A 19,706-nucleotide genomic window follows, 5' to 3' on the forward strand; every position below is an offset into this window, starting at 1 on the left:
TGATTAAACATCTTAACACTAATTCTGTTTTCTTTGAACCTTCACAGCTTTGGGTTTTCTTGAACTCATACTTAGATACTCTTGCATATATCAGCTTATTGATATTTAGCACAGCTTGCTTCCTCAGTTTTCTACTCTTTTCTTGATTTCCCCTATTTCCTTTAAAATTTAGGTGTATGTATATATATATGTAATGTCTTATGTAATTGTTCATAAGCAATGTATTTACCTTATATACACCTTTTCTGTAACAAGAAATTGTGTTATATTTAGATTACATAAAAATAAAAAAAAAAGAGGGGGTGACTCACAGGAAAACTAGTCCATTTAAGGGCATAGTTGCCACGAGTTGAAGGTTTCCTTGAAGCTATTAAAACATTTTGTATTTGAGTTTGGAGATGTAATCTCCTTATACTTTTGTGCTCAGCATCCATACAATCAGATTAAGAGAAGACTGAGCAGATGAATAAGCCACCCTTTTTCCTGAAACAGAAGAAGTGGGACCTGACAGAGGGATCTGCTTGCTTATGGAATATTATACAAGATATGCATACCACAGATGCCTCAGCGACATAAATCAGACAAACTCAGTCATGAAACATTTTATGTATTGTTCAAGAGATTAGACGAATTGGAGCAGCATAGAGTCCATTGCCCATGAAATGAGGAAGGCATCTGGAGCCTCCCTGCACCAATTGGGTTAAATGGTGTAAAACTTTCATACTTTCCCGTTAAGCCCCACTCAAGATTGTCAACTGATTTACAGACCACTGTTATGGATAAAATACTCTAGGCAGTCCACCACATTTGCAAGACCCAGAAGATAGGTTGTCTGAAGGAAAATTGAGTGGACAATGGCAGACTCCCAGATCCAAACTGCTTCTCTGCACAGTATCCATGAACTGGACCCCTCCTTGCTTGTTTATGTAAAACAGCCACCTGGTTGTCCATATGGATCATTATGAATGTTTTCTGAAGGAGATGTTCAAATGCAACCAGATTGTTCCTCATCACCCAGAGCTCTAGTAAATTATATCTTTTGCAACAGGTGAGCTCCCCAACCTTGCAGAGGCATCGGTGGTCAGAATTAGCTGATGTGGAGAGACACAAAGATGCCCTTTCTGTTAAATTTTCCTGCAATCAACAAAGCGTCTTTTCATGGAGATTGTCATCATGATTCTGAATGCTAGTAGTTGCAAATACTACAATCATTGGCCCTTGAAACCCTACTGCAATCTTCTTATATTAAGACAAGTGTGGAACAAAAACATGAACGGCTGCCATGTGTCCCAACAGGGTTAACACCTGATGTGCCAAAACAGACATCTGAAGTAAAGATTGACCGCAATGTTAAATTCTTTGAATCCTGTCTTACAGTAAGAAAGCCCTCATCTGGATAGTCTATTCTTGCTCCTATGAACTGTGACTTGGGTGGGCTGGAAAATCTAGTTTTTGTAATTGATTAGATATCCAAGACCTTCCAGGCACTGAACAGTCTTCTGCAAATTGCTCCATAGGAATGCTGGAATGGGAGAAACTATCAGTCGTCCAGAAGGAAAAATTCAGATTCCATAGCAATGTAGATGAGCCACAGCCATACATTGTTAACTCTGGGGGTGGACGAGAGATCAAAAGGGGAGACCTAAATTAGTAATGCGCTGAACTCATTCTGAAACATTGGTCCTGCCAACAAGAAAGATGGATCAGAATGCAAATATGAGCATCTTCGATCCTTCGGTTGTATGAAAGGTAGAATCGACTTGAGACATTTTGAATCTCTTTTCGCAGGTGTTTGAGAGAATGGAAGTCCAATATGGGACAGACTACCTCCCCCCTCTGAACACAGAGGAAGAAACAGAAGTAGAATCCTGTAGAGATATTCTATTCTGGAATCTGACAGCTCTTTATAACAGCTTTTGAATCTCCTGCTGCAATGCTTGAGTCTGCAAATGGTGTTGCTGAAGAGTTGGGGAATAAGGGATCTCAGAGAGCATCTTAAAATCTAAGCAATATCCATAGTGGATAATGCATGGAACCCACTAATCTGTTGCAATCTCCCCCCATTCCACATAAAAATGGAACAGTTGGCCTCCGACTGGAGGGGTGGGCTGTGATGTTCCTGGCTCAAAAAGATTGTGCCAGTTTCAGTTCAGCTGGCTGTGCTGGTTTGTTGCCTACGGTCATGAGGGCGATTTCTCAGTTATGACTGCTGAGGCTGTATTCGTGGCTGTTGGTAAGACTAATCAATATGTCGGGAACTGCTCTTAATGTTTTGATAGTACTTAAAGCACTGGGGGTGATAGTGCTTGGATGTTCCAAGAACCTCTATAGAGAGGTTGACAAGGCTTGTACAGCCACATTCTGTTCCTTAATTTGTGAGACTGTCTCCCTCAGTTTGTCTCCAAATAAGTTGTCTCCCAGACAGGGACGGTTCACTAGTTTGTGAACATCTTCCCTTATACTGCTAGCCTTCAGCCAAGCCATGCAATGTGCCAAAATCGCAGTAATGTATGTTTTAGAGGACGTGTTGAAAGATTTGTATACTGCCCTAAGCAGATGACAACTCCCTCTTCAAGATCTATTAGTGGATGAAGGTTATCTGCTCTTCCACTTCTGATCTGACAAACTGCTTCAGAAACTGCAAGCACTTGTGAAGATATAAAATTGGTGCTGTTGGATCCTAGAGGTTAACATGGCACTTTGGAAGATTTTCTTCCCAAAGTAGTCTAGAATCTTGTGTTCTCTCCCTGGTGGTGTTTGAGTGTAGTTTGGACTTTTTTGCTTTATCACAGACTCAATCACTACGGACGCATATTTATTTACTTATTTATTTAAAATCTTTTCTATACCGTCGTTAAGCGGGTGCCATCACAACGGTTCACAATAAGGCACAAAAACTATGTTGAATAAAGTGTCTAGAATTCTAACTCTTAAACAGGTGCCATCAAAAATACTGTAACATATCATAATAAATACTATTTGGTGAGTGTTATAACTTATGTCTAGTTTTTCTAACTCTGCTAAAAGTTTGGTGTTATTTAACTTTAGTTTTGTTGTTTAAGATAAAGGAAGAAATTAGAATATAGGAGAGAAGACACACTAAGAAGGAAGGAGTGTGTTTGTGTGGGTGTTTGCTTGACCGCATCTAACAGTTCCCTGGGTTCTACTCTTGATTCTCTTTGTGGTATGCTTGCTTAAATGGCCATGTTTTTAAATTTTTTCTGAATGTTTTGATGTCTCTTTCCAATCTGATTTCTACCGGCATGGTGTTCCATATTATCGGTCCTGCTAGGGATAGGGCCCTGTCCCTTACTTGTGTTAATCTGGCTGTTTTGACTGACGGAATAGTTAGCAGTGCTTTGTTTGCTGCCCTTAGATTTCTGTGGGGGGTATGTAAGCAAGATCACCACTAAGTGGGAGACTTCTGAAGACAGAACTTCAAATACAATTTCCTGGATACCAGCAAAACTGAAGATAGAATCTCCCAAGACTTTAGTATATGATTGTCTAGAATCGTATGGGAAGGTAAAGCAGAAGGATCCGCAGGCACCTCGCGTATTCTTAAAATTCAGAATACTTCTGCGTGAGGATCAGGTATCTTCCTAGCCATTATTTTCAATAGGGTTGCAAACATCTCTCCAAATCTGAAGTATGAAATGTCCTCTGGGGGAGGAAGACTGCTCTAGAGGTTCCTCCAGAAGATGAGAAGATATAACTGTGGAACTGGAAGGTGAGGGAGGCCGGAACCCATTCTGTTGGTATTCCAAAGCGGGAGAGTCTGCAGGAAGAGGATCCTGTGCCATGGAGAAGCCGGCTCTTCCCTGTGTTTTGGAGTCTTAGAATGAAGTGGACTCTGACCCAGCACCTGCACATCATATGCTGGGGAGTCCCTGCCATTCACTGGAGCCACAGAGTGTGACAAAGTAGGTGATGGCACCTGAGGACAGAGAGGAAAATAGATTTTTGATGACTGATTGTTGCATAGCTTGAGCGGATTGGCTTACTGGAGACAAAGGCCTGTCAGATATTAAAGTTAACAGATCCTCATTGAGTACTGGGAGAATCAGTACAAGAAAATGGGCCTCTCATCCAAGTTTGAAGACAAATCACAATGTTAAACTGGTCTCAGAGCTTATGGAGTAAGGCTTGGATGGTGCTGACCATGGCTCCGCTGCTAAGATGTCAAGGAATGCCAATGCTCACTGTCACGCCTGCAGCAATTGGAGTCTAGCACTGGGGAGAAGAGAGCTACCAAGCCAGCAGCAGTAGTAGCATTTGGGATGCTGTGCGCAGGACGCAGGAAAAATAAGGGATGCACTTCAGCCAAGGAAAAGAGCAAACTGTCTTTGCACTGCCTCAGTAAGTGGTTTTATTAAAAAAAAAAAAAAGATAGAAGTTACAACTTACCTGATAATTTCCTTTGCTTTAAAGATAGATGGATCCAAAACCAGTGGGACACACACACTTCAGCTCTCTTTTCCTATTGGGTGTGTGCCTGATACTGGCAGGTTGATGTCACCCGCCAGTATTCTCTGCAAAAGCCAACTGTGGACAAACTAACAAAGCTTGATTAACAGACAACCATTCCAGCACTCAGCCAACAGGAAAAGATAGAGCTCAAAGTTTAACAGTAGCCTAGGTACTGGACTAACACTTACCAGTAACCCCTAGAACACACAGCAATGCAGGAAGGCAACAGCACAAGCATCTGGTAGCCAAAGGCAGGAAGGTGGATCCACCTGTCCTTAAAGAAAAGGAAATCATCAGGCAAGTAGTAACTTCTCCATCTCTTAACATATGGTCAGGTGGATCCAGAACCAGTGGGATGTACCAAAGCTACTCCCAAAACACAGCAGGAGGATACTTCTGGTCCAAACACCACCACATGTGGAAAAGGTGTGTAAGGACGATGTCACAGCTTGGCAAATGATGGGAGACAACAATCTAACCTCCGCCCATGACGCTGCTAAGTCTTAGTGAAATGAGCCCTAACCCGACTAGGCAACAACTGCTCAGCATCCACATGTAGTTGTGACAACCTCTTAATCCAGCAGGCTACTGTAGCCCACACCAGCTCTCCCTCTTTACTTCCCCTGTGGAGAACAAACAGGCAATCTCTCTTTGAGAGGTTTAGAAACCTTCAAATCTCAAGATATGCCTCTTGACTTCCAAAGAATGTAACAGGCAATATTCCTCTGCATCTTTCCTTTTCCAAAGATGGCAGCAAAATTGACTGATTCAAATGAAAATCAGAGACCACTTTTGCCAAAAAGGAAGGAATAGTACCGCCCCCAGAGTCACCCATAGAAAGGGCTCCCAACAAGAAAGAGTCTGCAGTTCGGAAACCCTACATACTGCACAAATTGTCACAAGAAACATCATTTTCAAGCTTATTAATCTCAAAGAAAGGCTATGTATCAGACAAAACATGGGGCCTGTCAAAAAAATCCAAAACTAGATTAAGACTCCACAAAAGCACCAGCATCTGAAAGAGGATGAAGATGCTTCACTCCTTTTAAGAAATAGGCCTCATCTGGATGAGCTGACAAGGGTCCGCCATTCACCTGACCTCAAAAACAGCCAAGAGCCGCCACCTGTACCTTTAACAAAATTAAGGGCCAACCTTTTACTCAATCCATCCTGCAAAAATTTAAAAATGAGCAGGATCTTAACCTAATAAGAACTCCTCGATCTTCACACCTAGCCTCAAACACTTGCCAAAACTGCACATAGGCTAAGGAAGTGGAGAACTCTCTCACTCGAAGCAAGGTAGCAATCACTACAATAGAATATCCACACTTCAGCAACTGAGCCCTCTCAAGGACCATACAGTAAGAAAACTGTTGGATCTTCATGAAGAGCCCCCTGCCAAAGCAACTTCCTGTCAGCCAGAAACTGGAAAGGAGAGAGTCCACCAGGAGCCTTTGCAGATCTGCATACCAGAGTCTTCTGGGTCTATCTGGTGCCACCAGAAGCACCACCCTCATGTGACTCAATCCTTCAAGTCATTCTGCCCAACATGGGCTACAGGTGAAGAGTATACAGTAGCTTGCCCTCCAGCAACTTCTGTACAAGGGCATTAATGCCCATGGACTTTATCTCTCCTGAGACTGAAAAAGCAAGGAACCGTCACATTGCAAGAAGCCACCAACAGATCCAGAAATAAGAGGCCCCAGTGTTCCACTATGAGCTGGAACACCTAGTTTGACAATTCCCATTCTCCTGGATCCAGACTGTCTGCTGAGAAAGTCTGCTCTTACATCATCTTTTCCCACAATGTGCAAAGCTGAGATCTGAAGATGCACTTCTATCCATTCCATCAGCTGGACTATTTCCTGTGACACTTGCTGGCTCTTGGCTCCTATCTGGTGACTGATGTAAGCTACTGTCGTATTGGCAGATATTCAACTGCTCGACCCTGCATATCGCAGAAATCGCAAGCATGACAACTGGATGGCACAGGCTTCTAGCAGTTCATACTCTAGACTCTTCTATACTCCAGCACCCTTGCGCTAACAGCTCCTTACAGTGAGCTCCCCAACCCTGGAAACTCACATCTGTCATGAATACTAGCCAGTTTGTGACCTTAGGGAAACCTCCTTTCTTAGATGACCTGCTTGAAACCACCACTGCAGGTGTCTGCAGATCGCCATCAGTAGGTGGAGCCAAATCGAGACTGGGCTCCAACAAGACAGCAGAGTGCACTGAAGAGGACACAAGAGCCCTTAAGACCACACTATTGGACGTATTGTGTTTGTCAATAGACACCTGTGCCATCAGCTTCTAATATGGCCCTCTGGCAGGAACATCCTGCCCTGCTTCATGTCAAAGCAAACAGATACTCCAGTGACTCTGATGGCTGAAGATTGCTCTTGGCCAGGTTCACCATCCGACCTAGTTTCTGCAACACTCTTGGCCCAAATCAGCCAGTGGTCCAAGCATGGGTGTACCAGGATCCCATCCTCTGAGCTCTGCTACAACCACTATCATAACCTTGGAAATAGTTCTGGGCATGCTCCCAAAAGGTAATGCTCAAGACTAATAGCACCTGTGAAAGAGTAAGCCTTCAACACCAGCCCAGCAGCCCACTAGAGGGAAGGAAGAGAAGTTGTCAACCCTGGGTAGTAATAGGTAACACCAGTTTCAGTAATATCTCAAAGGGATCCCAAGGCAGAGACAAAAGGGGTGTCTCTGTGGGGAGGGAGCCAACTAAGTGGATAAGTCCTCCCTAACAAAGTAGGATACCTTGGATTGTCCAGTGGCAAGAAAGGGGCCAGTTCCCCTGGAAGAAATTAAGGCAAGAGCCAGAAGGATCTGCCCAGGGAGGGGAGGAGCTACTAGGGTCCCAGGGAGATGAAGAGGAAGAGGTGGAATTCATTCCAGCAGGAGGAAGGAACAAACTACCCTCAGAAAGGGAAGTCAGCGACGAGGCCATGGAAACTGAATGAGCCAAGGGATTAATAAACTGGAGAAAAAAGAAACTGCATGCAGTTACAGCACACTTTCAGCAGGGAAAGATTTGTGGGAGGTTCTGGCAGGGATGACCCAAGCAAAGCATTTGTTTAGGGATAGTCATGCCTCTGTTTAAACAAATTGTAATGGAACCCATAGGGAGGGAGGGAGTTTTACTTGACCTAGTGATCATTAACGGGGATAATGTCTAATGTCCGGGTGGGTGCCCACCTCAGCACCAGTGATCAAACAGTATGGTTTCATATTGCAAATAGGATCCGGGGAAGTGTCAAAGACCCGAGTTTTATTCTTCAAAAAAACAGACTGTCGAAATTGGGAAATACCTGGAGGTAGAACGTGAAGATTGGGAGAAAATAGGAGAAGTCAAACAGTGGGTCAAACTAAAAGGAGCAATTACAAAAGAATTTTACCATAAGGTCACTATGCGACCCCACCCATCATTCCTACTAAGATAGTTACTCCATTTCATCTTAATCAAACCATTACCTTACCAATTTTCAAACCAAAGCCTCATCTCGATGACCAGGACAAGCTGCTACATTCATTGGACTGCAAAAGAGCTTTGGCTTATTACAAGCGAAGAACTCACTCTCCATCCAGGCCATGTCAGTTGTTCCTCTTTCAATCCGAACAACCCAGGTCAACCAGTTTCCAAACGAACCATAGCAAACTGGTAATGCTATTGCATCGAATTTTGTTACAAGCGCTCCACCAAAAACTTATAAGCAAACCAAAAGCGCAGCAAATTCGTGAGACAGCAACCTCAATTGCTCATCTTACGAGTACCATTCTTGGACATTTGCAAAGCAACAACTTGGTCCTCTTCATAATTTCACGTCACACTATTATATTGACAAACAGGCTGCTATAGACGCTGCTCTGGGAACTGCAGCCTTGTCAACTACTACCAAGCCTTAGGACTGTCTACTTTTACAAGGGTTGTGATCCTAATTCTTTAACTACAACCTATACGGACACAACACAGGAGCTTGGCTAATTCAGCCCTGCTATTGACGGGAAAAAGCAAGTTTGCTTAGCGTAAACAGCAGGATGAATTAGCCATATGATCCCTCCCACCTCCCTTTTTTCCTATTATACACTTTTTGGCCATACACCTCACTTGGTTACAAAGAGACCGAGGAGAGAAACTGATTCACGCAGGAAGACAACCGCGCAGAAGCACAGAGTTGAAAACTGACAATATCTGAGGGACGCTCCGCCTACTCCGGTCGCGTCGACAAACCCAGACAGCATGGCTAACTCATCCTGCTATCTACGGAAACACCGTTTACGGTAAGCAAACTTGCTTTTTTTGGTACTGTCGCCCTTGTTTCGGAATGTCTGGCCTGCTCACAGGATAGGATTTGCTGCTCTAGCTACTTTCTCAACTATTTTGATGATACCTTGTCATATAAACACCCAAGATAACTTGAATATATTCTATTAAAATGCATCAAAACAAACATACCATAATTGTCAAACAGTGGGCTAATCTAAAGCAGTGGAGAAATTACTTATCTGATAATTTTGTTTTCCTTTGTGTAGACAGATGAACTCAGGAACAATGGGTATTGTGCTCTTCTGCTAGCAGATGGGAGACAGTCAAGATTTCAAAGCTGACATAACTAGATATACCCCTGCAGTAAACTCAGCTCTTCAGTATTCTCTTCAAAAAGCCATTGTGGATATGTTTGCTTAAATAACTCGATTAAACTTGAGAAGATTTGAACTGGTTCAACTAATTTCCAAACTGGAGACCGCCAGTGCATTCAACCAATTAACGCCGACACCGGACAAGCTATGTGTGTCAAACTAGGGGTAGGCCGCAGCTTACTCGTATTTGCTTAGTCTCGAAGTTTGTTATCCAAGGTTCTCCTTTTCTGGGACAGCCGTGGGTGGGATGCTAGGTCCATCTGTCCACACTAAGGAAAACGAAGTTATCAGGTAAGTAATTTCTCCATTTCCTAGTGTGTAGCCAGATGGACTCAGGATCAATGGGATGTACAAAAGCTACTCCCGGATAGGGCTGGAGGTTGCCCATGGCCCACTTAATACTGCATCTTCCCAAGCCTGAACAACCAGGTGGTAGAACCTGGAAAAGGTGTATATGGAGGACCTCGTCTCGGCCTGAGATCTCGGCGGGCGACAGCAGCTTGGTTTCTGCCCAAGAGACTGCTTGGGCCCTCGTAGAATGAGCCTTAACTTGTAAAGGTAAGGGCTTTCCTGCCTCTTTGTAGGCTGCCAAAGTTCTCTTATGTTGCTGATCTCACAAATACATTTACCAACCCCACGTTACAGGAATACACACCTGAAAAATGCAATGAGATTGCCATGTACTTCAGTGAAAAAACTCAAGTTAGTAGAAAACATCCAATTAGACAAGTCAAACCAGATAATCCTACCATCTAACCCAGAAGCTGAATGGTCATTTGATACCATCTCCTCAATTGAAAACTAAAACATTATAAAAAATTGAATCCTGCTACACATCCCATTGATACAGTGCCTATCAAACTTCTGAAAACCATTCCCAATTTAATTGCCTGACCAATTGCTGACATTGTCAATTTATCCCTAATTCAAGGTTCTTTCCCTGATTTACTCAAATGTGCAATAGTAAAACCCATTGTGAAAATACCCCAATTGAATATTGCTGACCTGGCAAATCTAAGACCCATATCCAATCTTCCTCGTTTGTCCAAAATATTAGAAAAAGTGGTAAATAATCAACTTTCAGACTACTTAGAGACAATATTCTTTTCCCATCTCAATATGGTTTCTGTAAACATCACAGCAAGTACTGGTATCTTTACAAGATGTTGTGCTGAGAGGCACTGACAATAGTCAAAGCTATTTTCTGATCATGTTAGACATTTCATCAGCTTTTGACACTGAACCATGCAATCCTTTTGAATAGATTAAAAGAAATAGGTCTAAAAGATATTACGCTACAATGGTTTAAATCTTATTTCAACAGATCATACAAAGTCAAATTGAACAATGTAGAATCAGAACAAATTAATTTGTTACATGGTGTACCTCAGGGATCCTCACTTTCTTCCATGCTTCCTTTATGCAAACTTTTATCTGGTCTTAATCTTACATATTTTATTTATGCTGACGATGTTCAGATTAATACCTATCAAATCTTCATTACACACTACTCAAACTGTTGGACATTTATTTAGCTGCAATCAAAGTCTTGACACAGATGAGCCTCTCCCCCAAAGCAAAGAAAACCAAAATCCTCTATATATGTCCTAAATTAAGTCCGCAAAAGGAAGCTGAAATTTTGGAAGTCACCAAATAGTATCCAATTTCTTTGGCTCTTAGAGACCTTGGGATCATTCTGGATTGTGAACTAAATTTTAAAAAAAGGACAAACCGTATTAAAGACATTTTAAATTGAATATTGTAAAGAGGCTAAAACATCTTTTATACCAGAATGATTTTAGAACTTTTTTTTTTTTTTTTACCAAGCTAGACTATTGTAATGCCCTTCTTCTGGGCCTACCTGCCTATGTCACAAGAACTCTCTAATTACTTCAAAACTCTGCCGCTAGACTTCTTACAAATACAGAAAAAGCTGATATCACACCCATCTTTAAAAAAAATCTCCATTGGTTACCCATTGATTACAGAAATCAATAAGGTTCTTTCATTAATCCACAAATCACTAATGAAAAAATGGAATGGTTTACAGCATCACTACATTTTCAACCCCTTCCTAAACAACTAGATTGAATTGGGAGTAATCCAGTTTGTCAGTCAGTAAAATCTGCTCATTTGAATTCAGTCCGAGACAGAGCACTTTCAATAGCCAGACCTGAGTATGGAACCTAACATCAAAGCTTTCAAAAAAAAAAAAAAAAAAGTAAACCTGGCTGGTTCAAGCATTTTAATAATTTTAATTTTATTTCTTTTATTCTATGTTTTAATTCTCTATTTTAACTGTTTTACAATTAGTTATTTTTACAAGCTTATAATTTTAGAATTATTATGTATTTAACTTTCTTGCTTTTATAATTGAATTGCAAGTGTTTTGACTGGCATTTGTTTTTATTGTAAACTGATTTGATATGTACACATGAATACCGGTATAGAAAAAAACAAAAAAAAAAATTACTTCTTTGATCCAGCAGGTTATGGTCACCCGTGAGGCCGCTTCTCCTTGTTTCTTCCCGCTGTGAAGAACGAAGAAGCGATCCGTTTTGCGCACAGGTTCCAATCTTTCCAGGTATTGCATCAGGAGTGTGCCGACATTCAGGTGGCGAAGAAGGCACGAGTCTTCAGAGTCCTTATGTTCATCCGGAGCTGGTAGCGAAATGGTTTGGTTCAAGTGAAACTCTGAAACCACTTACGGAAGGAAGGAGGGGACAGTGTGCAGTTGTATGGTTCCAGGTGTGAACCTAAGAAATGGTTCCTGACAGGATAGAGCCTGTAGTTCAGAGATGCAACAAGCTGAACATATTGCCACCAGGAATGCTGTCTTCAATGTTAAGAGGTGTAGTAACAGACTGCAAGTTGGTCTGAAGGAAGCCCCAGCTAGGAAGTCTAATACTAGATTGAGAAGCCATAGAGGCACCAACCACTTTAGGGGTGGTCAGAGTTTAACCCCTTTCAGGAAGTGGGACAAGTCCAGATGGGTTGATAGCCGGATACCGTCCACTTCTGCCCTGAAGCAGGCCAGTGCGGGTACTTGGACCTTGAAGGAGTTTATTGATAATCCCTTCTTCATACCATCCTATAGGAACTCCAGAATCATGGGAATCTTGGCTGTCCACGGGAGAATCCCATAGTCCTCACACCAGGCTTCAAATACTCTCCAGATCTGTATGTATGACAGGGATGTGGAGAACTTGCGCGCTCGGAGCAGGGTGTCAATCACGGCCTTTGAGTAATTGCTTCTTCAGGAGAGTCCTCTCAAGGGCCAGACCATAAGAGAATCGACGGATCTTCGTGGAGCATCGGGCCCTGCCGGAGAAGGTCCCTGTGGGGAGGTAGGCACAGAGTGTTCCCTGCAAGGAGTCTCTGCATGTCTGCGTACCATGGTCATCTTGGCCAATCCGGGGCCACTAGTAGAACTAGTCCCCTTTGATGTTCTCTTGTGGATGACCCTGCCCAGTAGAAGCCATGGGGGGGTGGGGGGGGAGGCGTACAGTAAGTCTTCCACTGGCCAAGTCTGGACAAGAGCATCCATTCCTTGGAATTGCGGCTCTTGTCTGCAGCTGAAGAACCTAGGGACCTGGGTACTGAGACAGGTGGCCAGTAGGTACATGGCTAGGAGGCTCCAGCAATTTACTATCAGTTGGAAGGCTGTGGGCGAGTGTCCATTCCTCCCCTGGGTCCAGGGTCTCTGCTAAGGAAGTCTGCTGAGACATCTTTTCCTGCAATGTGGGAGGCAGAGATCCCTTGTAGGTTTATCTCCACCCATGCCATGAGAGGGTCTATCTCCAAAGACACCTGCTGGCTCTTGGATCCTCCTGGCAGTTGATGTAGGCCACAGTTGTCACACTGTCCAACATTACTCGAATTGCTTTGCCTCGGAGTCTGTGGCTGAAGTGCAGACATACTAGTCTGACTGCTCAAGCTTCCAGGCGGTTTATGTTCCATTCCGCCTCTTCCTTGTTCCATTGTCCCTGGGCTGACAGTGGGCTCCCCATGCTCGCAGGCTCACATCTGTGGTGAGCAAGATCCAGTTCAGTGGGGATAGGCTTACTCCTCTTAGGTGGTCTTCCTATAGCCACCACTGGAGCTGAGAACGTACCTCTGCTGGTAGTTGGAGGCGAATTGAGTAGTCCTGGGACAGTGGGTTTCATTGTGACAGTAAGGAGCGCTGGAGCTGTTGCATATGGGCCCTTGCCCAAGGGACGACTTCCAGGGTTGATGCCATGAGGCCGAGGAATGGAAGATAGTCCCCATACCTTGGGGTGTGCATTGGTCATCAAGCATCGTAATTGTTCCATCAGTTTCCTTCTCCTCAGGGGAGGGAGGAAGACTGTTCTGTTTAGTGTCGAAATGGGCCCCCAGGTACTCTAGCGATTGAGAGGGCTGCAGACTGCTCTTGCCCGTGTTCAAGACCCAACTGAGTTCCTGCAGTAGGCTCTTGACTCTGCTGGTGACCTGCCAGCTCTCTTCCGAAGACTTTGCCCTGATTAGTCAATCATCCAGGTAAGGGTGTACCAAGATCCCTTCTTTCCTCACTGTTGCTGCCACAACCACCATGATTTTGGTGAAGGTTCTGGGGGCGGTTGCTAGGCCAAAGGGTAGTGCTCGGAACTGGTAATGGTGACCCAGTATCGCAAAGCGCAGGAAGCACTGGTGATCCTGATGGACTGGGATGTGAAGGTAGGCTTCGAAAGGTCCAGGGAGGTTAGAAACTCTCCCAGTTGTACTGCCATTATTACGAAGCAAAGAGTTTCCATGTGGAATCGTAGAACCCACAAATGACGGTTGACATTCTTGAGATTCAAGATGGGCTGGAAAGATCCTTCCTTCTTGGGAACAATAAAATAGATGGAATAGCACCCCATATTTTGTTGGAGCATGGGAACCGAAGTTATTGCTTTCAGACTGAGTAGTCTTGTTAGAGTGGTGTCTACTACCAGTCTCTTGGAATGGGAGTGGCAGGTGACATCATAAATTTGTCTTGAGGGATGCTGCGGAACTCCAGAGAGTAACCTTCTCGAATGATGTTTAAGAACCCATTTGTCCGACATCACCTCGACCCATCTTTGGCAGAAGAGGGCAAGTCGACCCCCTATATCCTCTTCCTGTGGATGGGTCGGCCCATTCTCATTGTGGAGCATGGCTGGAGCTTGCCCCCAGGCCTGTTCCCCTCTTGGTCTGTCTGTACCAAAAGGGCTGGGACCTTCCAGAGGGACGAGGTGCCTGGAACTGCGAGTTCCTGTAGGGTCTAAAGCGCTGCAATCCTCTGCCCTTGGTTCTTCTGGGGGAGGGACGCCGAGATCTTTTACTCCTATCTTCCGGTAGCTGAGGCACTGGGGATTCGCCCCATTTGCTGGCTAACTTCTCCAGTTTGCTTCCGAACAAGAGAGATCCTTTAAAAGGCATTCTTGTGAGATTTGCTTTAGATGTATCGTCCGCAGACCAATTCCGTAGCCATAGTTGTCTTCTGGCTGCCACTAAAGAGGCAATGCCCCTGGCTGAGGTGCACACCAGGTCTGAGCTTGCGTCCGTGAGGAAGGCCACTGCAGGTTCCATCGTCTCATCAGTATACGTTCCAGAGTTATTTGCCTCTCTCGAGAGGAGCAGGCAGGAATGTGCCACCTGTGCGCAGCAGGAAGCAATCTGCAGTATCATTGCTATTGCAGTCGTCTGTCCTGAGTATACTTCAATACAGCCACTCCCTCAACAGGAATCATTGTTCGCTTTGAGATGGCAGAGACCATAGCGTCCACTTTCAGGAAACACAGGCATTCCTTGGTCGCTGGTTCTAGAGTATAGGGCTTCCAAGGCCAAACCCCTTTGAAGCTGGCCTCTGGGGCATCCCATTCCAGATCAATCAGTTCCTGGATGGCTTCCATCATTGGAAGGTAGCATGAGGCCTTATGAAGGGACACCAAGATGGGGGTGGTTCTTTGGTTCCGCCACAGGGTCCCTTCCAGGAATACCCAGCGTTCCAGGTTTACCCAGCGTCTTCAGAGTCTGGGAAACAAGGGCTGGTAATTTGTCCATGTGGAAGAAGCGAAGCATGGTTCGGTATGGTTCCATTCCTGGAGGGATTTCTCCTTCTAGGGAGTCACTCATCTGAGGTATCTGGGTCCTTGTTAGGGACGTTCTTGGTTAGGCGAGGCATGTCTTGAGGCATCTGGGCTGGGAGGATCTTGTGCTTCCGGCAGGGGTTGAGCCTGGGGCGCAGCTGGGGCTGATTGCACTTGAAGGCTTGCAGCCCTTGGAAAAATTCCAACCAGGAGAAGGTCCCTGGGTCCATGTTAACCCCAGGGGGAGTCTGAATAGGGGCCCCCTGAGATGCCCTCCTGTGGAGAAGCCATCTCGGAGATGCATAGGTCCGGGGAGCTATCGTCCGTTCTAGAACCATCTCCCAACAGTAAGAGGTCAGGTTTTGGTTCCCCCTGGGCTTCTTCGCAATGTTGACACAGGCAGGACTCCAATCCAGGCTGAGCGGCTGTTATGTGGCAGGCTGTGCAAAGAGTGCCTTCTGGCCTTCTTGGGTGCCAGTGCCATTCTCTTTGTGTTTGTGCGCGTGTAATTGTAAATGCAGCTGTGCGTGTAGATATGCGCCCGGGTGCGCTCAGTTGTGCATGCCGCTGTGTGCGCAGCTATGCGCACGTCTGTTTTGGACGCGCGCAAGTTATGCGCATCAGTCCAGCAGTACGCGCGGCCTGCCCCGCGCGTAGTGCCGATCGAGAAGGGAAGATGGCGCCACCGACTCCCACATGCAAGATGGCACCCCCCTGAGGGTTTCCACATTTGTGGACCCTTGCACCAGATTGGGGCCTAGCCCAACCAAGGCTGTTCAACCCGATCAGTGCTCCCTTCCAACCTCACCGGGGACTGATTCGGAACAGCAATCCAAGCTCTGGAGACTTGAGGCCTGAATTTAAAGATCTTTTCTTACCTGGTCTCGGCGCTTACCGATTGTGTGTCGGATGGTCTCCAGCTGCAGGGGGGAGAGGGAAATACCTTCACCGCCATGCTAGTTTCTGCATCCGCTGCCTTTCAGCCATACTGGGGGGCTAAGTCCACGCCGGGAACTAGCTACCAGACCAAGGCACACCTCTGAGGGATATCTGAGATCAACCTCAGGAATTATCGACTGGGGGAGGGAACCTTAAGTATCACTGCAAGAGAGCAGGGCTCGATCTTACTTAAGGTAAATTTTGTTTCTTCTTTACTGTTAATTCTTAATACTATTCTAGAGTGCGGGATAGTGTCTGCATCTGCTAGGAGACAAATACTGAAGAGCTAAGGACTGAGTCCGCTTTGAAATCTGACCCAGTCTCCCATCTGCTAGCAGAAGAGCACAATACCTATTGGTCCTGAGTCCGTCTGGCTACACGATAGGAAAATACAATTCTTCAGTCTGAAAAAGCTTGGCTAAATAGCCAAGTCTTGATAAACTTTTTAAAAGGTAATTCCTCAAAGCAATTCCTCTTTCCCCTAGGATTACACATTTTCCTACTCATTCTTTTGGGGGAAATCAGATTTTGCCACTTTGGAAAACTATTTTCTACACTACAAGAGGAAATTAATTGCTATTCCAATGTCTTCAGTATTGCACTGCAGAGTCTGGCATCTTGGCATTTCCTGTTCAGTTTGTCTGCACATTTCTGTTTCTAATTTATGATCCCTTATTCTGTATTTGAGGAGGATCTGTTTGTTCCACATGTGTGTCTAAGGTACAGATTCTGTGTAGAGACTGAACACAGAACAAGCTGAACTGTTAACTGTATGCACTACTCAATAGGAGGGGTAGTGGCATTCTGGAGTCTGTAATATTTGCAGTGTTGCCTTTTCATAGAAACAAACAGAAATGACGGCAGAAAAAGACCAATCGCCCATCCAGTCTGCCCAGCAAGCTCCCACACTCATATTCCCATACTTATCTGTGTCACCAACCACAAAGTTCAGGGCCCTGATTTTAATTTCCTGCCATCCCCTGCTGTTGATGAGTAATGTTGGAGTTGCATCAAAGGTAAATCATACGGCTTAGTGGTTAAGGGTAGTAACCGCCGCATCAAGCAAGTTACCCCGCTGCTTTACCCAGACTGCACAGATCAATGCCTTACTGGATGTTGTCTGAATGTAAATCCTCTTTTCCACATTTCTCCCTGCTGTTAAAGCAGAGAGCAAAGCTGTATATGCATTCAAAGTGAAGTATCAGGCTTAATTGGTTTAGGGTAGTAACCGCCTTAATAAGCAAGCTACCCCCAAGCTTATTTGTTTACCCAGACTGTGTAGTTCAGTACTTGTTGGTTGTCTGAATGCAAATCCTCTTTTCCGCATTTCCCTTGCTGTTGATACAGAGAGCAATGATGGAGTTGCATTAACCGTGTGAAGGCTTCTTGAATAAGGGTAGTAATCACCAGGTAGTAGCCATCACCATTTCAGCAAGCCACCCCTTTGGCTCTTCTTTCCATTCCCATCCTCTAGCCTTTATATGGATCCAATGTTTATTCCATGCCCCTTTGAATTCCTTCACAGTTTTAGTCATGGGTAGGTTTGTTGCAATTTATATTCTGGCTTTTGTCTTTCATTTTTACTTGTTGGGGCCATGATTTGCAGTAGGTGTTTATGGGTAGGGATAAAGTGACCAGATCTGCATACAGCCGACATTTGATTTTATTGTCTTTTAGCCTCAGTCCTGAGACTGAGGTCTCTCCAGAAGTGTTGGAAGTCTATATCAAAGAGGGTGGGACTAAAATTGCATCCCTGTCTCATGCCTGTCTGAAGCTGTCTGTCCACGGGTTGTTTCCTTATATTAAAGCTAATACATGAATACTTGGATTTAACAGAAGAGAATGTTTGGTTGGAGTTAGCAAAACAAAGTGGACAAGATCACAGAGCTAGATGAGATACATCCCAGGATACTAACAGAGCTTAGAGGAGCTAGCAGGTCTGCCAAAAGACCTGCCCAATATAGTTTTGGAGACTGTAGTGCTGCAAGAAGGATCCAAGACAACAGTTTTACCAAAGGAAGATTTCAAACAAATCAAATTGATTTTTGATTAGATGACTAGAGAATTAGATCAATCATGAGCACTTGATATGGTTTACTTGGACTTCAGCAAAGCTTTTGATTCAATGTGAAGTGCATAGTCATTCATTCGGCATACAAAAATCCAGTGGAGCTATACATGATTGGGTGGATGTGAGAGACTCAGCATAGCCCTGGAAAGAGACCTGGAAGTGATAGTGTCTGATGATAGTGAAGAAATGTGATAAGGTGGTGGCTAAGGCCAGAGGCATTCTGGGCTAAATAGAGAAGCGGGGAAAAGGAGATAATACCACTGTATAGTTTACATGCAGCCTCACCTGGAGTAATTTGTTCAGTTCTGGAGATTGTCTCTCAAAATGGATAGATAGGGTTAGAAAAGGTCTAGAGAAGGCAACCAAAATGTGAGGTCTGTATTGAAAGATATACAAGACAAGACTAAAAGACTTAAATATGTATACCATAGAGAGGAGAGACAGGGGAGATATAATACAGACCTTTAAATACTCAAAAATAATTAATGATATACAAGAACACACTTCCCATGGAAAGAAATGAAGCGAAGGGCATAAGCTCAGCAGTAACATCAGGAAATATTTTCACAGAACAGGTGGTGGATACCTGGAATGCCCTCCCAGAAGAAGTGGCAAAGGCAAGAAGGAAGTACAATAAACAGAGGATGGTAATGAAGAACTGGGTTACCTTTAGCAACTTTTGGTGAAACATTTCTGCATGGAAATAACCTACACAAGCAGTTAAAAATCAGCCAGTGGAGCATTCAAGGGATCAATCTAGCATATCTTACAGTTAATATATAGTTTAGTTACCTGCCTGCTATTGTCAATGAAGTTAGATCAAGCTCATGATGATGGTACGGTAAGGGCAGTCTGCGCTTGTGCACCTAGGGATAGAGCAAGCCCTCTATGCACAGCAAGGAAGGTTGAAGAAAAGTTAAGGAGGGTTGTCTTACAGCTAGGATGAAGGTCTCGTCTCCGCCGGATGATCTGCACAGAGAGGTAGTTCCATCCCTGAAAACCTTACTGGGTGGACTGGATGGGCCATTTTGCTTTTTACCTGCCGTCATGGACGGTTATTATAGCAGAAGTTCCCTTCCCTTCCAATTCTAGGCTGCGGCGGGTAACAAAGGCCCTAATCCACCTCGTCCCCTACAAGAGGGTGCGAGAGACCGGACCTACTTGCTAACCAGCGTCTACGCGAGAGATGCGGCCAGGGCTCCGTAGCCAACTGCTGCTACTCCTCCTTAGGATTTGTGGTACCCCTAACAAAGACACCACACGCTTTCATCGCCCCCACTCACCTCCACCGATCGCTCGTTCCCCGCTTCTCAGACCCGCAACGGGAGCGCTGCTCGCCTACCGCCACCTTTCAAATGCGCCGTCAACTACAAACCAGCCAATGAAACGCCGACGTGAACCGTGAGCGAGGACGCATGCCTCGGTCCCTGCGCTGCCAAGCACGCGCTAGAGGAGGGAGGGGCAATGGGTTTTCTCCTGGTGATGCGCCTATTTCCCCG

The 19,706-nt window shown here is 44.8% G+C and overlaps 1 protein-coding gene across 2 annotated transcripts in view; it reads right to left on the bottom strand.

Moving 5' to 3' along the window:
* The window catches only part of KIF4A (kinesin family member 4A), a 265,297-nt gene extending 245,650 nt beyond the window's left edge, over window positions 1–19,647 (bottom strand). The window contains exon 1 of one of the 2 annotated variants that reach the window (XM_029607255.1): window positions 19,491–19,647. The gene's annotated coding sequence lies outside the window, so the exon portion shown is untranslated. The remainder of the gene's footprint in view (window positions 1–19,490) is intronic. The other variant, XM_029607254.1, reaches the window with a different exon arrangement.
* Between the last annotated feature and the right edge of the window lie 59 nt (window positions 19,648–19,706).

This window comes from Rhinatrema bivittatum, chromosome 6 (genome assembly GCF_901001135.1).
Source record: "Rhinatrema bivittatum chromosome 6, aRhiBiv1.1, whole genome shotgun sequence".
Taxonomy (NCBI): domain Eukaryota; kingdom Metazoa; phylum Chordata; class Amphibia; order Gymnophiona; family Rhinatrematidae; genus Rhinatrema; species Rhinatrema bivittatum.